The sequence below is a fragment of the Lynx rufus genome, unplaced genomic scaffold, assembly GCF_022079265.1.
Source record: "Lynx rufus isolate CCGP_SWC_20201006 ecotype Redwood Valley unplaced genomic scaffold, mLynRuf1.p SCAF_17, whole genome shotgun sequence".
NCBI classification, from domain to species: Eukaryota; Metazoa; Chordata; class Mammalia; order Carnivora; family Felidae; genus Lynx; species Lynx rufus.
The window spans coordinates 36,916,449-36,932,210 of record NW_025814831.1 but is presented as its reverse complement, the minus strand read 5'-3'; the positions used below and the strand labels follow the sequence as shown (position 1 = coordinate 36,932,210).

Genomic DNA, 15,762 nt, shown 5'->3' with positions numbered 1-15,762 from the left:
CTTTCCAAATGAAAGGAAACAAGGAGGGAAAAAAAATCAGGAAATTCATTCATGAGGAAACAAGAATAAAGATGAAGACACTGAAAAAGGGTGTATAGGTAGGATCAAACAACACGTTTTAATTCAGTCACTCAACCATTTTTATCAAATGCCTTCTGTGTAGCAGAATAGATACTGCCTAAATTGGCCAATAAATACTTTGCCAACTAATATACTAAATTCACTGATCTAAGTGTCACCTCTCATGAATTTTTGACATTGGAGGAAACTTAGTTACTTTTTTCTAGAAACATCCATGCCATTTCCAAAGCTTCAGAAGCTAAATATTTATGCTTTAGAGGGGTTTCTAGAGTTGGTGCAATGAGAAAGGGGACAACACAGAGCTTCAGAATACATGTGGATATGCTTCAAAAAAGTTAAAAGCACGAATACATAGTAAATTGTTTTTTTTTCATGTGCATCCTGAACAGAAGTGAAGTGTTTATTGACAAATGCACAGGGTGGTGGCTCTTTCTTCAACCTGAGAATTTTATTCTTTCTTTCTTTCTTTCTTTCTTTCTTTTTTTTTTTTTTTTTTGAGAGAAAGAGTACACGCCGTACAGGAAAAGAGGGAGAGAGAGAATCCTAAGTCAGCCCCATGCCCAGCGCAGAGCCCGACTTGAGACTTGATCCCAAAATCCTGACTGAGATCATGACCTGAACCAAAATCAAGAGTCAGATGCCTAACCAACTGAGCCACCCAGGCACACCTCTCCCTCCTGGGGATTTTAACTGTGGTTTCCAGGTACATGAGTCTTGTACTAAATGGCTATGCCACTGGAGTTAGAAAACATTCTTCTGAAAAAAAGACTGTATCTCCTTTCCCTGAAACCTGATACCCACTCTGTGAAAAAGAAGAATGTACATAGAAAACCAGGAAATCCCTTCCACCCTCAGCAGCCTGGGTACCTCTCTCTTCACAGTGGCCTTCTTCATCTCATCAAAGTGAAATACTGGCATCTCCCTTGTGGGTGACCAGAAAGGCCCTCCGTGATCAGCACATGTGACCAGGTAAGAGAAGAAACAAAACTTTTCCCACCAGATTTTCAGCCTAGTCGTTCAGAACCAGCAAGATCAGAAAACTCTCCAATGTTTTAAGAACCACAGATCAAAGACTTTGACATTTCCTCTGGGTCGTCCTCAAATTACTTCAAAGTGGTTGTTCACACCTGGCAGGAGGGTAGGAGAGGGAGCTTGAAAGCCATGTGTGGAGATTTGCAGCCTTCACTTCCATGACAAAGCTTCCCCCTCTGAAGAGGTGATGAATTCAGCTATTTCAGGAACAGGAACATAGACCTTACCCTGGCTCAGCTCTGAGTACCCGTCTGCAGTTCCCAACAATATCAAGAAGAAAGGAAAATAAAAGTTAAAATCTCTCCATAAAGTTCATAAACCTGCCAATGCTTAATTGGCATTTTCTTCCAGAAAGTGTCCTAGTAAGACAGCAAGGATATAGGATTTGGAGGGACAGAGAATTTGGTTCTGTTCACAGCTCAGCCACCTATTAGTTGGATGACCTTGGGCAAGCCATTAATTCAGCAAACATTTATTGAGGACTTTATCCTTGAAAATTACAAAAATGAAAGACACAGCTTCTGCCCTCAGGGAGCACACAGAACATAGAGTAGAAAATGATATATGAGCAAATAACTGTATCCCGGTATGATAAATGCCAAGATGGAGAGGTCCCGAGAGGGGATCCTGTTGGAACAGTACCTTGCTGAGCTTGGAGGGGGTGGTCTCCTAACTTCTCTAAGTTTCTGTCCCTCTGCTAAGAAATAGGGAGGTCTATGTATTTGTGAGGGGAAGTATTATATTGGAGCACACCTTGTCTTCCAAGTGAAGCCCATTAGGGACTTGCACCTGTCTCAATATGTGAATGGGAAAGAAAGCCCCCCCATGTCCCACCACCCTCTACTTAGGACATTCATGGAGAAAAGTTCTTGCCTCTACCTGTTCCTGCCTCAGTTTCCCACACACACACACTCTGTGTCCTTTCTTGGCTATTCATATGATCCAGACGTGAGTATCTGCAAATGTGCTAAATGGAGAGAGTGGAGATTTACTGGATTGGCAGAAGCTGGAGCTGCTGAAGGAAGAGAGTCAAAACTCAGCAGGGGCAAGACAAAGAACAAGGAGGAGAGGACAGAGAGTAGGGAGGGACTAAAAAAGCTGGAGGCAAATTAAACCAGTTCTCACAGGAATCCCAGGTGCCTGACCTGAGCCCAGGCAAGAACAAAAGAAATGCCTTGATGGCTCTCGATGTTCAGGATTGTTTGACTCATCATGAGGAGGGAGAAAAGCCACCAGAACTGACTCTTTTTAGCAGCCAGATTCATTTAGCAAAAGTTCTGTCTTCTCAGAGGGTAAAATCAAGATGATGTTAGGACGTGAACACAGACTTCTTGCATAATTAGGGAAATTATACCATTGCTTGCAAAGGCACAGGTTTTCCTTCAAAGGCAAATCTAAAACTCTGCATTTCTCATTGATTAATGCCCCCATCATTCATTCACTTAGAGCTGGGCACTGAGGGGAAGACAAAATTGTCTAAGACTCAGCTCCTGCCTTCGATTTTCTTCCAGTGAACATTTGAGCATATCCACTATATGCCAGGCACTGGACTCCATCTTAGAATTCAAAAATAAACAGAGCACAATTTCTTACCTCAAGGAGCTTATGATCTAGTTAATTCGATAATAAAATGTCTTCCCATATTCTAAACATTGATTTGAACGGATATTATGTATTTTTCTTTCCTGTGATTCTGTCCATTTTCTGGCCCTTGTTGAGAGAATAAATCCTCTGAATTTATTCTAGAAGCTTGCCAGTTCAGCTCTGAGCTCACAGCATTTAGGACTGAGAGAGGGAAAAAAAATGGTCTGTTGCCGTATCTCTCTCCTACAGGTTTAACAATGCACCTGGCTGGATCAGGAGCATCCACTTTGTTCTCCAAATGAGGTGTTGCTCACACTGAGTCATTTTTCTGGCTTTTTCAAAAGCTCAATTCAACCTTCCAATTTCCCACCTTTCTTTTCCACCTGCTTTGTTTAATAATTAGGCTATTTAATAAATGCTTTTCATGAGGAGGAGGGGGAGAGAGATGGTGATTGTTAGGGTTTACAAGTCCCTGGGGAATACAGCAGCTGCTTCTGCCAGAGTCATCATGTTCTGGGTTGGTCCCTGGACCTCTTGTGGAGTGAAAAGGCCAGAGGCCTTTCCTGCTTCAGGGTCCAGGCTTGACTGACCTCAGGTCATTCTGTCTCCAAGGGCTCTGCCAAGGAACCAGGTTTGGCTCCTGGCTCTTAGCTTCCTTGTTGTTCCTGTTCCTAATTTACCTTTCATTTTACCTGGAGCTTATACTAACAACTGCTTTTCAAGTACACATGGGGTTTGGAAAATAGAGATTAGATTAGACTGGGAGTAGGTAAAGAACTCCAGGCCAGCCTGTGACAATGCAGATGAGTTAGGAGGCCCCACTGGAGAAGCATATCTCAGAAGGAGGGCAGTAAGGCTTGGACTTCAGGAAAAGGAGGGAGGAGTATCCACCCATAGACAAGAGAGAGAGTTGGAGACAGAGAGACAGGGATAGAGACAGAGATAGGGAAGGAGAGTTGGGGGTGGGTGGGGGGGTTTGGGGTGTTTGTGCTTCATATAGAGAGGCTACACAACCTGGGGACAAGAACAATGGTTTTGGAATCCTAGAGATATGTGTTCAGATTCCAACTCCACCTTGTAGTACTTATATGATCTCAGGCACGTCATTTAGCCTTCTTTGGCCTCAATTTCCCCATCTATAGAATGGAGCTAATGACACAATGCACAGTCATTGTGAGAACTAGTAATAAAATGTCAAGTTGCTTGCATGCAATAGGCACTCGGTAAGTGGTAGCTCTAGATATTTATTGAGTACCTTTTATGTATTGGGTACTTAGCTAGGTTTGGGGGATATGGGTAGGAAGTATGCTGTCATAAGCAGGACTGACCAATGAATGGCTCTAGGGGCTTTCTCTGGGGTTGCCTGACAATGGGCTAGCTCCCTCTTTCTCCAACTGGAGGGGCTGGCTGTACCCAACCTGAATTTCCTATGAGACTAGGAAACTCAAGGCCTCTGGCTGAACATTTCAAGCACTTCCCTAAGCACTGAGCCCCTAAGCTCATATTGCTTAGTATCTGAACCCCAAAATATTCCCCTCCATTACCACCATCCAGCAAAGCCCCACTCAAGCTTGGGAAGAGCAACTAGGGATTTCTCCTCGGGAGCACTGCCCTAGGTGTTTTTAGCTACACCCCAACCTGGCCCTGCCTCACCAGGACCAGGGAGAACAGGAATCTATCTGCATACCTCCTCCTTTCTTGAGTTTCATCTGTACTGGTGATGCTTTGAGTACTGAATCCTTTGCCAGAGCAGAAAGGCAGCCTTTTTTTTTTTAAGAAAACAACAACTCTAATGCTATGTGATGAGTACTATGACAGAGTTATTTCCCTGTGATCTGACTGGGGCTCAGAGGAGAGGCGTCTAATTGCCTCTTGGAGAAGGTGCTACTTGAGTTAACCTTGAAGGAAAGATTGGCTTGGCAGATGTAGGGTGTTCATGGGGATGGACATTCCATTAAAGGAGATCGTATATGCCAAGCATAGAGGCAAGAAAGAAACTCTAAGGAGTTCTGTTCGCCCAGAGTTGCATGAGAAGTGACATGACAGGATATGCTGCTGGGAAGGTAGATAAGTCGTTGAGGGTTGTGCAGAGAATTTGGAATTTATTTTGGAGGTAATGGAGAGCCACCAAAACACTTGAGGTGGATGTACATTTTGGAAAGATCATTTTGCAAGCTACGTGTAGCATGGTTATGGAGGAGCAAGACTGGAGGCAGTTGCACTGACCCAGGGAAGAGGTGTTGGTTGCATAAATGTACACGGAGCAAGGGGAATACAGGAGCGAAGACTTGAGCGAGAGGATTCTAGACGTAACACGCCAAAACTGGAACAGAATTTGGTAATCCTTAATTCTTTCTTTTACAGCTGAGGAAATGGAGGACCGAAGAGACTACGCAGCTTTTGCAAATTGAATCTTCTTGCAACAAAAGCCTCCTGTTTCTAAGGAATCTCCCAGATTGTTAGGAAGACCCGTCGTGTGTTTCAGGGTCTACTTCTCCAGGTATGTTACTCCTGGTCTTTGGAAGTTGATGGGTTAGGGGTGGGCGGAGGACTTCTAATGAAGATTACGTTAGAAAAGGAAAGGGAGCCAACCGTGGGAGTCTTTTTCCCTCGTCTAGTGGTCTCTCAAAGCATCCTTCATTTCACAGGCATGTGGGGTTTATTTGCAGAACCTCAGCCTCTAGTGTGTTCATTTGTTTGTGGAAGTATTGACAAACAGTGCCATTTCCTAGCTGTAAGAAAACACACCCAATTTATTCATATTTGCAAATACCACGGGAGTGACCCCACGATGTACACAAAGAGGTGGAAATTCAATCTGATGCAGTGAATGTGGGATACCGGCAAAGTCTGATTGGTCACCGGGTGTGTGCTTCCTAGCTCTGACAACCAGCAATTCAGCATCATGTCTAGAGAGCGAAACTTGAGATGTGTTTGTGAAACAATCCTGTGATATAGGTATTATTGGTCACATTTAACAGAGAGGGAAACTGAAGCCCCGAGGGCTTAAGACCATGCCCATGCACATATGTAAGTAAGTGGCGATGCTGATGTTCAATCGCAAAAGTGCCTGATTCGAATGCCCTGTTCTTCCCACGACATCACATTACTTCCCTGGAAACTGGCACAGGACTTGCCATCATTTTCTATTGCAGCTCTAACATATGCAAGCCCCATGATTGTCTGCTAAGCTGGCCAGAGAAAACATATGTAACATCTGATACTTTTGATGCTCTGATTCAGATGTGCACTGGACCACATGTAGATGTGTTTGAGTTGTTCTCAGGAACAGAAGATGTCTTTCTTCAACAACACAGCTCTCATGCTAGCACTCGGCAAGCACAGAGTTTGTATCAGGCGGGGGGTACAAAACTGCTGGGGTGGGGTCCTCATCTTCCTATTAGACTCCATCCCCCTTCTCAGGCAGCTCTTCTGAGTACGACCTGACCTTTAACGACACAACAACCACCTTACTTCCCTTAATTGAGGGTGAGAAAAAGAAATGCTAACACCAATTTGCTATTTTCTTTCTTTCTTTTTTTTTTGCCCCAGATTATTTATCTATTATTCCATTTACCTTTTATGGAGGTACAATTGACATATAACATTATATTAGTTTCAGATCTATAACATGATGAGTCAATATTTGTATGCACTGTGAGCTGATCACCACAATAAGCTTTTTCCTTAAATGTACCTTATTATGTTTAATTATAAACTATTATGAATATGTAACAAATAACATAAAAACATAACACAACATAACAAATATAATATAAATATTATAAATATGTAACAAATAACATAAAAATAATGCCCATTATAAAATTGTACATAAACATTTGAATGTACACACATACACCTATATCTGTATGCTTGTGTATGTGAATGTACACAATTAAACTATCTCTATACATATATAGATATACCCATATATTTTTTTTTGCATAAATGGGTTCACACTGTGCAAACTGTCTTGTAGTTTTTTTCAGTTATCAAATAAACTGATATTCTGCCTAAGGTAATACCGATGGCTTTTCCTGACTGCAAGTTCTGGAGAACTTCCACACTTCCCCTATTTCCTGATGGCTCATGATAGTCGCTTACCTTGATAAGGCTTGTGGGCAACTGGATCAAATAAGATCATATGTATGAGAGTGTCTTACAAACTGTAGGGTGCTGACCTAAGGTTAGTTATCAAAATATCAGATGTGGTGTGAGGGCTACATTGAAACAGAAGGGGGCTGGACACTTCTCATAATGTTCATGTGCAGTAGCTAAGGAGAAATGTTTGCACTTTGGACGGCGGGAGAACAAACGCTGGTTGATAACGAAGTTGGTCTCGCCTGCTGTCAAGTGCCCACCGAGGAAGGAAGGAGCCTGCAAAGCCTCTGGCTGCCTCTAGCTGTCTCTGTCCCCCAAACCATCCAAGTGACTAATCCAAGGAAATTTTCTAAACATACCTGTAAAAGCAAACCATAAGACAGACCATGGTCGCAGTGGGGGGCAGAGAACCTTCCCAACTTCCCCTGGGAGCCCAGAATCTGAGAGCAGCTTTCACTTCCACGCAAAGAAAGTTGACTTGGTGGGGAATGTGGGAGCAAATACAGCATCCTCTCAGCTTCTTAAAACCCCCACCTCGAAAAAACTCCACATCTCCTTTAGGTTCAATTTAACATTTTACTTCTCTTGGCTTTCAGCTGACAGCTTGAAAAAAAAAAAACCAAATTGGTGGTTGGCTGGTTGTTTTTTTTTTTTTAACCTGATGACAAGCCTGGCTTAGAACTATGCCACCATTCTTTAGCTCTCAATACTGTGTGTCTATAGATAAACAGACATATATATTATCTACTTTTGTTTACTTCTTCCCAAATGGAAGTCCATTAATTTCCCAATATAGTTTACAGAATGACTTGCCCGTTGCCAGCGCTGAGAGGATATATTAATCCTTAGTCCTGAAATGTTTAAGTTAGAAAATAATGGGAAACAGAAGAAATAGAAGGACCAAGATGACTCATTTATCTCAGAGGTTCACCCTAAACTACTTCAGAAATGGCGGCAATGAATTAAAACCAGAATTCTAGAGGAATGGCCTAAATCACACTTCACCAGAAAGTCTAGTTCCTTAGCAAAAATTGCACTTTATGTCTAGAATAGAGGAGCTTGATGGTGTCTTGAGTCAAGTAGCATGAACTTAGCTCCAACTGGTCTGAGGATAAAGAATCTATATGGTCTCTCAATGGGCAAAAACCTCTTTAGTAGACGGCAAAAGGAAACCATAGTCAAGTATAAGATACTGGCACCTTATGATATGTTAGTGTGGAGAAGGAGAGCTGGCTCAAAAAAAAAAAAAGCAAGATGTTTTTCTTTCTTTCTTTCCTTCTTTCTTTCCTTCTTTCTTTCTTCCTTCCTTTCTTTCTTTCTCTCTCTCTCTCTCTCTCTCTTTCTTTCCTTCCAAAGATCTTACTTTTAAGTAATCTCCATACCCATTGTGGGGTTTGAACTCCCAACCCTGAGATCAAGAATTACTCTATCTACTGACTGAGCCAGCCAGGCACCCCTCTTTTCTTTATTTAAATAAGCTCTATGCCCAATGCAGGGCTTGAACTTGAGAGTTGCATGCTCTACTGACTGAGCCAGGCAGGTGCCCAAGATCTTTCCTTGCTCATTGAATCATAAACCAAATCTGCTCCTCTGCTGCTTCTGCGATCTCTTCCTGCTTCAATTTTCCCTAGGCACAAATGAAGTGGCCCTACAGGGAATAGTCAATTCCCTTTTCTTTAAGGTAACCTGAAGGCTGGGGATCCCAGTGTGCAACGGATTTGGTAAAGGCTAGGGTTGTGATTGAGGCAAAAATAAGGGAAAAAGTAAGACTCAGGTCAAGAACTAGAAAATGTCTTTGTTGAAAGTTAATAAAACATCATATGTAACTAGTTACTGTGAGGAAGCAAATAATCTTGTAACATAATAGATGTTGTTGATAATGTTAATTACCTCCTTAGATGCCACCGAGAAATGGCTTTCAATTTTATGCATTTATTGTCGACGTTGTAAATTTGGTCTTAGAATGAACAGGTGATAAGAGACCCGAGAAGCTTAAGGAGGTTAGTTACTTTGTGTATCAATGAAGAGAAGGATTTGAGGGAATAAAGATTATGAGGTGAGAGGGAGACTAAGCCTAACCTAGGACTGGTTACTTAGGTAGGTGCTCTGTTGGGTAGCATTATGTTGGCGGTGGTGGTCTTGGAAACAGCATTGGTCCTCAGCCTTGCACATGTAGGACGTCCATTTTATCCATCCACCTGGCAGGGGGCTGACTGTAGTAGGGTTGACAGAAAAACTACAGGGAACCCAGTTAAATTTGAATTTTAGATAAGCCATGAACAAATTTTTTAGTATAAATAGTCCCATATAATACTTGTCTTTTTATTTGCTGCATCTGGCAACCTTCTCCAGGACACTTCCATTAATCAACTCCCCAGAGACTTATTTCTAAATCAGAACACTGATGTGTGAATTACGGAGCAGGCCACATCTTTCCATGTATCCGAGTCCTGTGCCTACTCTCTTTTGGTGTTTGGAAAACCAAGTTTGTCATTGTTTGGTGAATACCAAATTGTAGCAAAGCAAGTTAAGGAGGCTCTTGGGCTATGCATCCAGGCTGCAGTAGAACATAGAAAATGCTGGGTTTTTGACTGCAGGAACACCACCCAGAACCTAGAATAACAACCCAGTCAAACACAGTGTCTCTCCCCACAGACAGTGCTGCAATAATGCTGGGCTTCAACTCTCCTTTTCCAACGTTTAGTTTAAAAAAATGTTTGAAGTTACCAAAAACTTATTCCTTATCATTGACATACTGCCATCCCCAAGATATCTGCTGATTAAATCCATTTCATATTGTTGTGTTCCTTTGTAGGGAGTCAGAGTAGATGTCTTTCTGAGTTTTAGGAAACTCGATGGTCTTAATTAGTATATGTTAATTTTCCAAGCTAGTTTCAGGTGGGTACATTTGTATCTTTGATTTTCTAAAACAGAACGTAATTTTTATCTTACACTCCCATTCTGTTTGATGCAGAAAAATTAATCCAGTAACTACCAAGGAGATTAATTCCCACTCACACTTTCTCTCTTGCTCACCTTTAGATGAAATCCCAGTGGTGGGGACTGAGAGAGAGAACCATATAACACTATGTGCTCTGAGCTGGTAGCTCCTGAGATGAATAACTGCCCCATTTTGTCTTTGACCATAGGATCCCTCCCCACTGGCATCCAGAGTTATCCTTTAAGGTGGCTGCAGGCCCATCTGGTTGGCTCAGCTTATCCATGGCTGTTCCTCTACAACAGGACTCCTTTGGGCTGTTGGCTGTCACTCTTGGCTAACTTCTGAGCCCTTTTCAGGGTTTGAGAGGGTCCATTTATTCTCCCACACTTCTTGGGGGCCACAGGAAACAAGGCCGTCATTGAGTTCATCTCTCCCATCACCCGTACAACCACCTCTTCTCTGTTGGCTCCATCTCACTGTGGCATAAGCGCATCTGCGGGGTTAGCTACCCTCCCTAGATAGGAAGTAGACAAAAACCTCCACCATTCTCAGTTTCCCCAAAGCTTATCTGGTGTTCTATCCCTCACTACAGTCCTCTCTCTTCTGAGGCGGTCTGCCCTGGGAAGATGATGGGGGTAATCTTTGGGAAACCGCACATCCCTACAGTGCAGGTAACACTGCTATGGTGCCTGAGGTATGGTTACCTTGGATGGAGAAGGGGAAGCCTTCTTTTGCACTAGTCTTATTTGTCTACTGGTTAGAGCCAAATAGCTACTGGATGCTCAGAAATAGTTTTCTCCCAAGTCTAGGTCTTGTGTTCAGCAATCTCATCTGAATCTCAAAATCTAAGCAACTGACTTTATTATGCTTGGCATTCCAGCTGTATCAACCCCACTTTTCCCTGGGACAGGGCAGGTCTTGGACTGCAGGGGGAGGGCAGTGAAGTGTGTGGTGTTGATGGTAGCAGGGAAGACCCGGTTAATGCCTCAAAGTGTTCTTCTGGTGTACTGGCAATGGGCCCGTCACTCTGCTAAGTGCCTTAGACCCATGTCATCCTCAGAACAATTCCCCAAACTACTACCATTCTCGTTTCCAGGTGAGAAATGGAAGCTCAGAAAGAAGATAGGTAACTTGCTCAAAGATTCCAGTTACAAGTGGTGGAGAAAGAACTAAACCTAGGATAATCTAATTCCAAAGCCTTCGTTTGAAATCCCAACAGTGGTCTCATTACCTTGGTGAACAGCTGGCTCCCCAGCGAGTTGTTAAAAATAATCTTGGTAAAGACTCACCTCAAGGGATCCTGATCCGGTTGGTCAGTGATGGGGCCCAGTCATCTGTATTTTGAATAGTCTCTGTAGGTAATTCAGATGTACCCCGAAGTTTGAGAGCCAGCTCTGCCACTTGTTAATTGTGTGATCTGGGACAAATGACCTCACCTTTCAGTACCTTGGTTTCCTCATTTATTAAATGGGGGGATGATGACAGTACCCATGGCATTGAGTTATTGTGGGAATTAAGTAGGTTAAAATGAAAGCACTAGGAAAAGTACATGGCACATAATAAGTGCTCGATAAGCATTAAAGATGATTACTTTTGCCGCCTCTTAGCAGCAACTTACTTACGCAACATTTTTTAGGAGTGCTATTTCCTGGACAGATTACATAAAAGGGTAACTGCCTGCATTTACATAAATTTTTGATAGTCTGTGTCTCAGAGAGCAATATTTTTTTAGCACTTTCCCCCAAATCTAGGTTTAAGCCTAATTTGGATCCTGTGGTCTCCTGTGGTCCTACCTGCCAGAGGCTATGTTATGAAGGTAAATTGAAACTAAGCTGAGGATATAATAACAATGGCAGGCAAAAGACAAGAAGATCAATGATTCTCAACTTTGATTGTGCCTTAGAAATATTGGGAGAGCTTTAAACAATGCCCAAGTCACACTCCATACTGTTAATGTCAGAATCTTGGGGAATAGGGCCCAGCTTTCAGTATATTTTAATTGCCAGGTGATTCCAATGTGTGACCATTGGGCCCCTTCCAGCTCTACCGAATAGAAACTCTGGGGGTAGGACCCAGTAGTCTGTGTCCTAATGAGCCTTCTACAAACCTCAGGACCTTTGGTGTGAACCATTCTGTATCCTCCCCATGTCCAGGCCTCTGTTTCTGCTGCTCTGCTCAGTAGGGTGTTATGTGACAGCGAGAGAGAAGGTGTGTTAACCCTTGGTTAAGGGTTAAGAAGGTGCAAGCAGATCCCGTAGTTAAATCAAATTGGTATCTATCCCAGCCAGACCTGCGCTAGACTGGAGGAATGAGAATCCTTCCGCCTCAATGTCTGTTTCTCAGGGGGCAGATAATCAATGAAGAGAGGCCCCACTCTCTCAGAATGGACACCCTGTCAATATTTGCCTAAAACACCCCTTCTCTCCAGTCCTAACTGCCCGGGAAGCCTCAGGAGGCCAGCAAAACGTAAACAAGTTCCAAACCAACCCATCTGCTTTTCATTTCCTGCAGGATGCTAAATTGAGTCTTTTAAGGTTGCTTAAAATATGTCCCTCTCCTCCTGCCCCGCCCCATGGGGCATTCGCTCCGCGTCCTCAGACCACCTTAGCGCCTGCCTCCTCCACCTGGGTCCCTTCTGCACAGACTTGGCTTCAGACAATGCTCACAGTTATTCCTGGCACTTGCTTTTTTGGCTTCGTGTACTTCCAATGATATCTTTTTCTTCTTCTGTTTAAAGCGCTGTCTTCTGTCTCCTCATTTGTCCCTTTCTCCTCTGGCAAATGTAATGCTACCGACATTTGAAAGTGGTCTGGTTCCCTTGAGTCTGGTAATTGACCTTGCTGCTAGAATTAGCGTGGGAGTGCTGTGTGCAGACGTGAGGGCATGGGCTAACAGGATCTCCTCTCCTGGGGCTCAGACACCCCTCTTGGGACCTCCAAAGTGAACTTGGGAGGTTGGAGTATGCTGCAGCTGGGGGGTGGGACCTGGAGTAGGCCAGAGTTTCCTCCCTTAAATTTGAGCAGTGATTCTAGGTGACTTTAAACCACTCTTAGTTTTGCACGGCTTCTGTTTAGCATCTGTTAAGTAGAGACCTTTGCCACCAATTAACAGGAGTGAGTTTCTAGTCAGTTGCAAGTACTGCTAGATCCTAAACAAACTTGCAAAGACCAGTTCTAGAGGAAATGGTGGGGGTAGGAAAGACACCCTTGTATTCTTTCAATATCAGAGAGATGCCGCCCTCCTCTTCCTGGAGGAGTTAATTTGGACCATCTTCTCGGGCAGATCCCAAACTCCACACCCTGTTCTAAATGTACTGTCCTGTCCCATATTTCATCTTTTCAGAGTCCTGCCAAGTACAGGGCAGGTAAAAATGATAACAGCTGTTATTGCTCTAATGTGTTTTCTCTCTAAATCTGTCAACAACATAAACTTCTGAGTGCCCTCTTTATGCCCGGAATTGTGCTTTCAGACTCCGCTCTGACCCTTAAGAAGCTTCTGTTCCTGTTGGAGAGACAGGATGTGTGCACACACAAAGGTAACAGCTTGAGGCCATGTCAAATGAACCAAACAGATAAAGGTTAAAGGAGTATGCAATTATTCACTACATATGTGTTGAGCACCTATTACAGGCTGTGTTTTGTTTTAAGCACTGAGACTAAACCGGTTAGCAAAATAGATAAAACCCTTGGCTTCATGGATCTTAGGTTCTAAGGAGACCGGACAGTGTAATTGAGTAAACACATAATTCATCAACTTGTGACAAGGGCTTTGAAGGAAAATGAAGCAGAGTGAGGTGATTTTTTTTTTTTTATATAGGAGGTCAGGGAAGACCTCTCTGATAAGGTGGCATTTGAGTCAAAATCTGTAGAAAAAGAAAGAGCAAGCCATCAGTATATCGGGAGGAATGTTCCAAGCAAGCTGAATAGTGCAAAGGCCGTGTGTGCTTGTTCTAAGAAGGACAGGTAGGCCAGTGTGGCTGGAAGGCAGTGAGAAAGAGGGCGTGGATAGGCTATAAGGTTACAGAAGTGGCAGTTATGTCACCGAGTGCCCTGCAGGCCACAGTGAGAACTTTGGGTTTTATTCTGAAGCCCTTGGAGGGTTTTGAGCAGAGTAGTAACAGGATCTGACTTACATATTGGAAGGATCTCTTTGTGTGAGGACAGACTCTAGGAGTGCAAGAAGAGAGGCTTGAGGCTTGTGAGCAGGCACTAATCCGGGGGTGAAATGATGGTAGTTTAGACCAGGGTAATAGGACCCGAGGGGGGTGAGATAAGATTGGATTCTGAATGTATTTTGTAGACAAGATAGCTAAAGTATGGGGTTAGGAATAAAGAGAGAAATTAGGAATGACTCTAAAGTTTTTGGCCCAAACTCAAGGTTTTACATTCATAAGAGGGAGTGGCTACTTCTGTTTAAGATAATCAGAGGATTAATGAAAGACCCAAGATTTGAGCTGTACTTTGAAAACCTAGTAGGGTTTTGTGGCTTGTAAAGACTCTCAGTGGTTTTCTGGACCCCATCCCCCCACCCCAATCCCACTCTTTCATTGTCTTAGCAGCCTCTATACCTGGGAACCAGGATCTCACACAGCCGCAGCCAGCGGGAAGCTCATCTTGATTCTTTAGGCCAATCATGGGCATTCCTTGCTCTTGACAGTAATTGGTTTAGAAGTGAGCTGGATTAGAAGTGGGCAGCATGTACTATAATCCTGGGCGATGAAACTAAAAGAGAACGCTGCAGAAGAGACTTCTGGGAAATTCTCTAAGTCTGAGATGCTCTGGAGTTAAGATGTTGTTGTAAGAAGGACATCGTGCTTGAGCTGCTTGAGTTGCACCATGTTGCAAACATAAAGGGGGAAGCTTAGGTCAGTAGCCGGCACGTAAGAGTGGCAGATGGGAAAGGTTAGAGAGACCATGGTTCTTTGAGGACATCATTAAGCAGTGCACTGAGTTAGACAACCCCTGGAACACTTCTGGACTCCCAATTATGTGTGATTAAAAAAAAAACAAAAAACCTCTTTATCATCAAATGCTTTTGAGTTGGGTGGTTTGTATTTGAAGTGGAAAGTCTGTCATTTTAGGTAAGAATAAAGATTGTACATGGGAAGACATAGCAAAAGCAAAGACACTTTGAGGCAAGATTTTCTTTGAGAAAAGAAAACTCAAAGCATATCTAGGGAAGAGTAGGTGGAATAATTTGGCATTCATTCATAGACTCATTCAACAAATATTTGTGGAGCCCGTACTATGCGCCAGGCACTGTTCTAGGGTCTGGGATGCTGCGGTGAACAAGGTAGACAGGATCTTCCTTCTCATGAGGTTTATTATCTTATGGAGGGAAAATGGGTGGGTAGTGGAGGAAGCACAGCAAAAATAATTTCAGGAAGTTATATGTGTGATGAAGGAACTAGAATACACTGATGTGATAAGAAGTGACTAGGGAGACCACTTTAGTTTGGGAAATGGTATGTTCAGGAGGCTTAGGGAGAGAAAGAAGCTGGCCAGGCTGAGAAGGTGAAATGAGGCTGGTGTGGCTAGAGTCTAGGGACAGAAGAGAAAGAAGAGAACAGAGAGAGAAGCAAGGCCAGGTCTGTGGGCTTTGGGCCACGGCAGGCAGAAAGAAAGGATTATTGGAGCATGTGAAGCAGGAGCATGATACAACCTGCTCACATTGGTGGATCTGTGTGGTGGCATCATGGATGGACCCGAGTGGAGGACCCAGCCCTTACAAAGGACTGTAAGTCTGGGAAAGCAATCACTACCAGGTAACTTCCTTTCATTTCGAGGACCCAACCTAACATCGTGGCTCATTTGATAATTTCAGGCATGGGATAAGGTCATCAGGGCAATAGTATTGGCAGAAGCATTTTCCTCTGCTGAGTCACCCCCTTGATCTGCCTTGCTCCTTCTTGTAGAAAAAAAAGCCAGCCTTGCCATAACACTAGATGCAAAGAATAGTGCCAATTAGAAATAAGGGGATTCCCCAGGATGCTGGTCACATTAGGTTAGGAAAATGCTAGG

The 15,762-nt window shown here is 43.3% G+C and overlaps 1 protein-coding gene across 1 annotated transcript in view; it reads left to right on the top strand.

The window, feature by feature from the left end:
- FUT8 (fucosyltransferase 8) overlaps positions 1-15,762 on the top strand; it is a 409,669-nt gene that overhangs the window by 29,509 nt on the left and 364,398 nt on the right. The window contains exons 3-4 of the mRNA XM_047079496.1: positions 963-1,050; positions 5,062-5,197. The gene's annotated coding sequence lies outside the window, so the exon portion shown is untranslated. The remainder of the gene's footprint in view (positions 1-962; positions 1,051-5,061; positions 5,198-15,762) is intronic.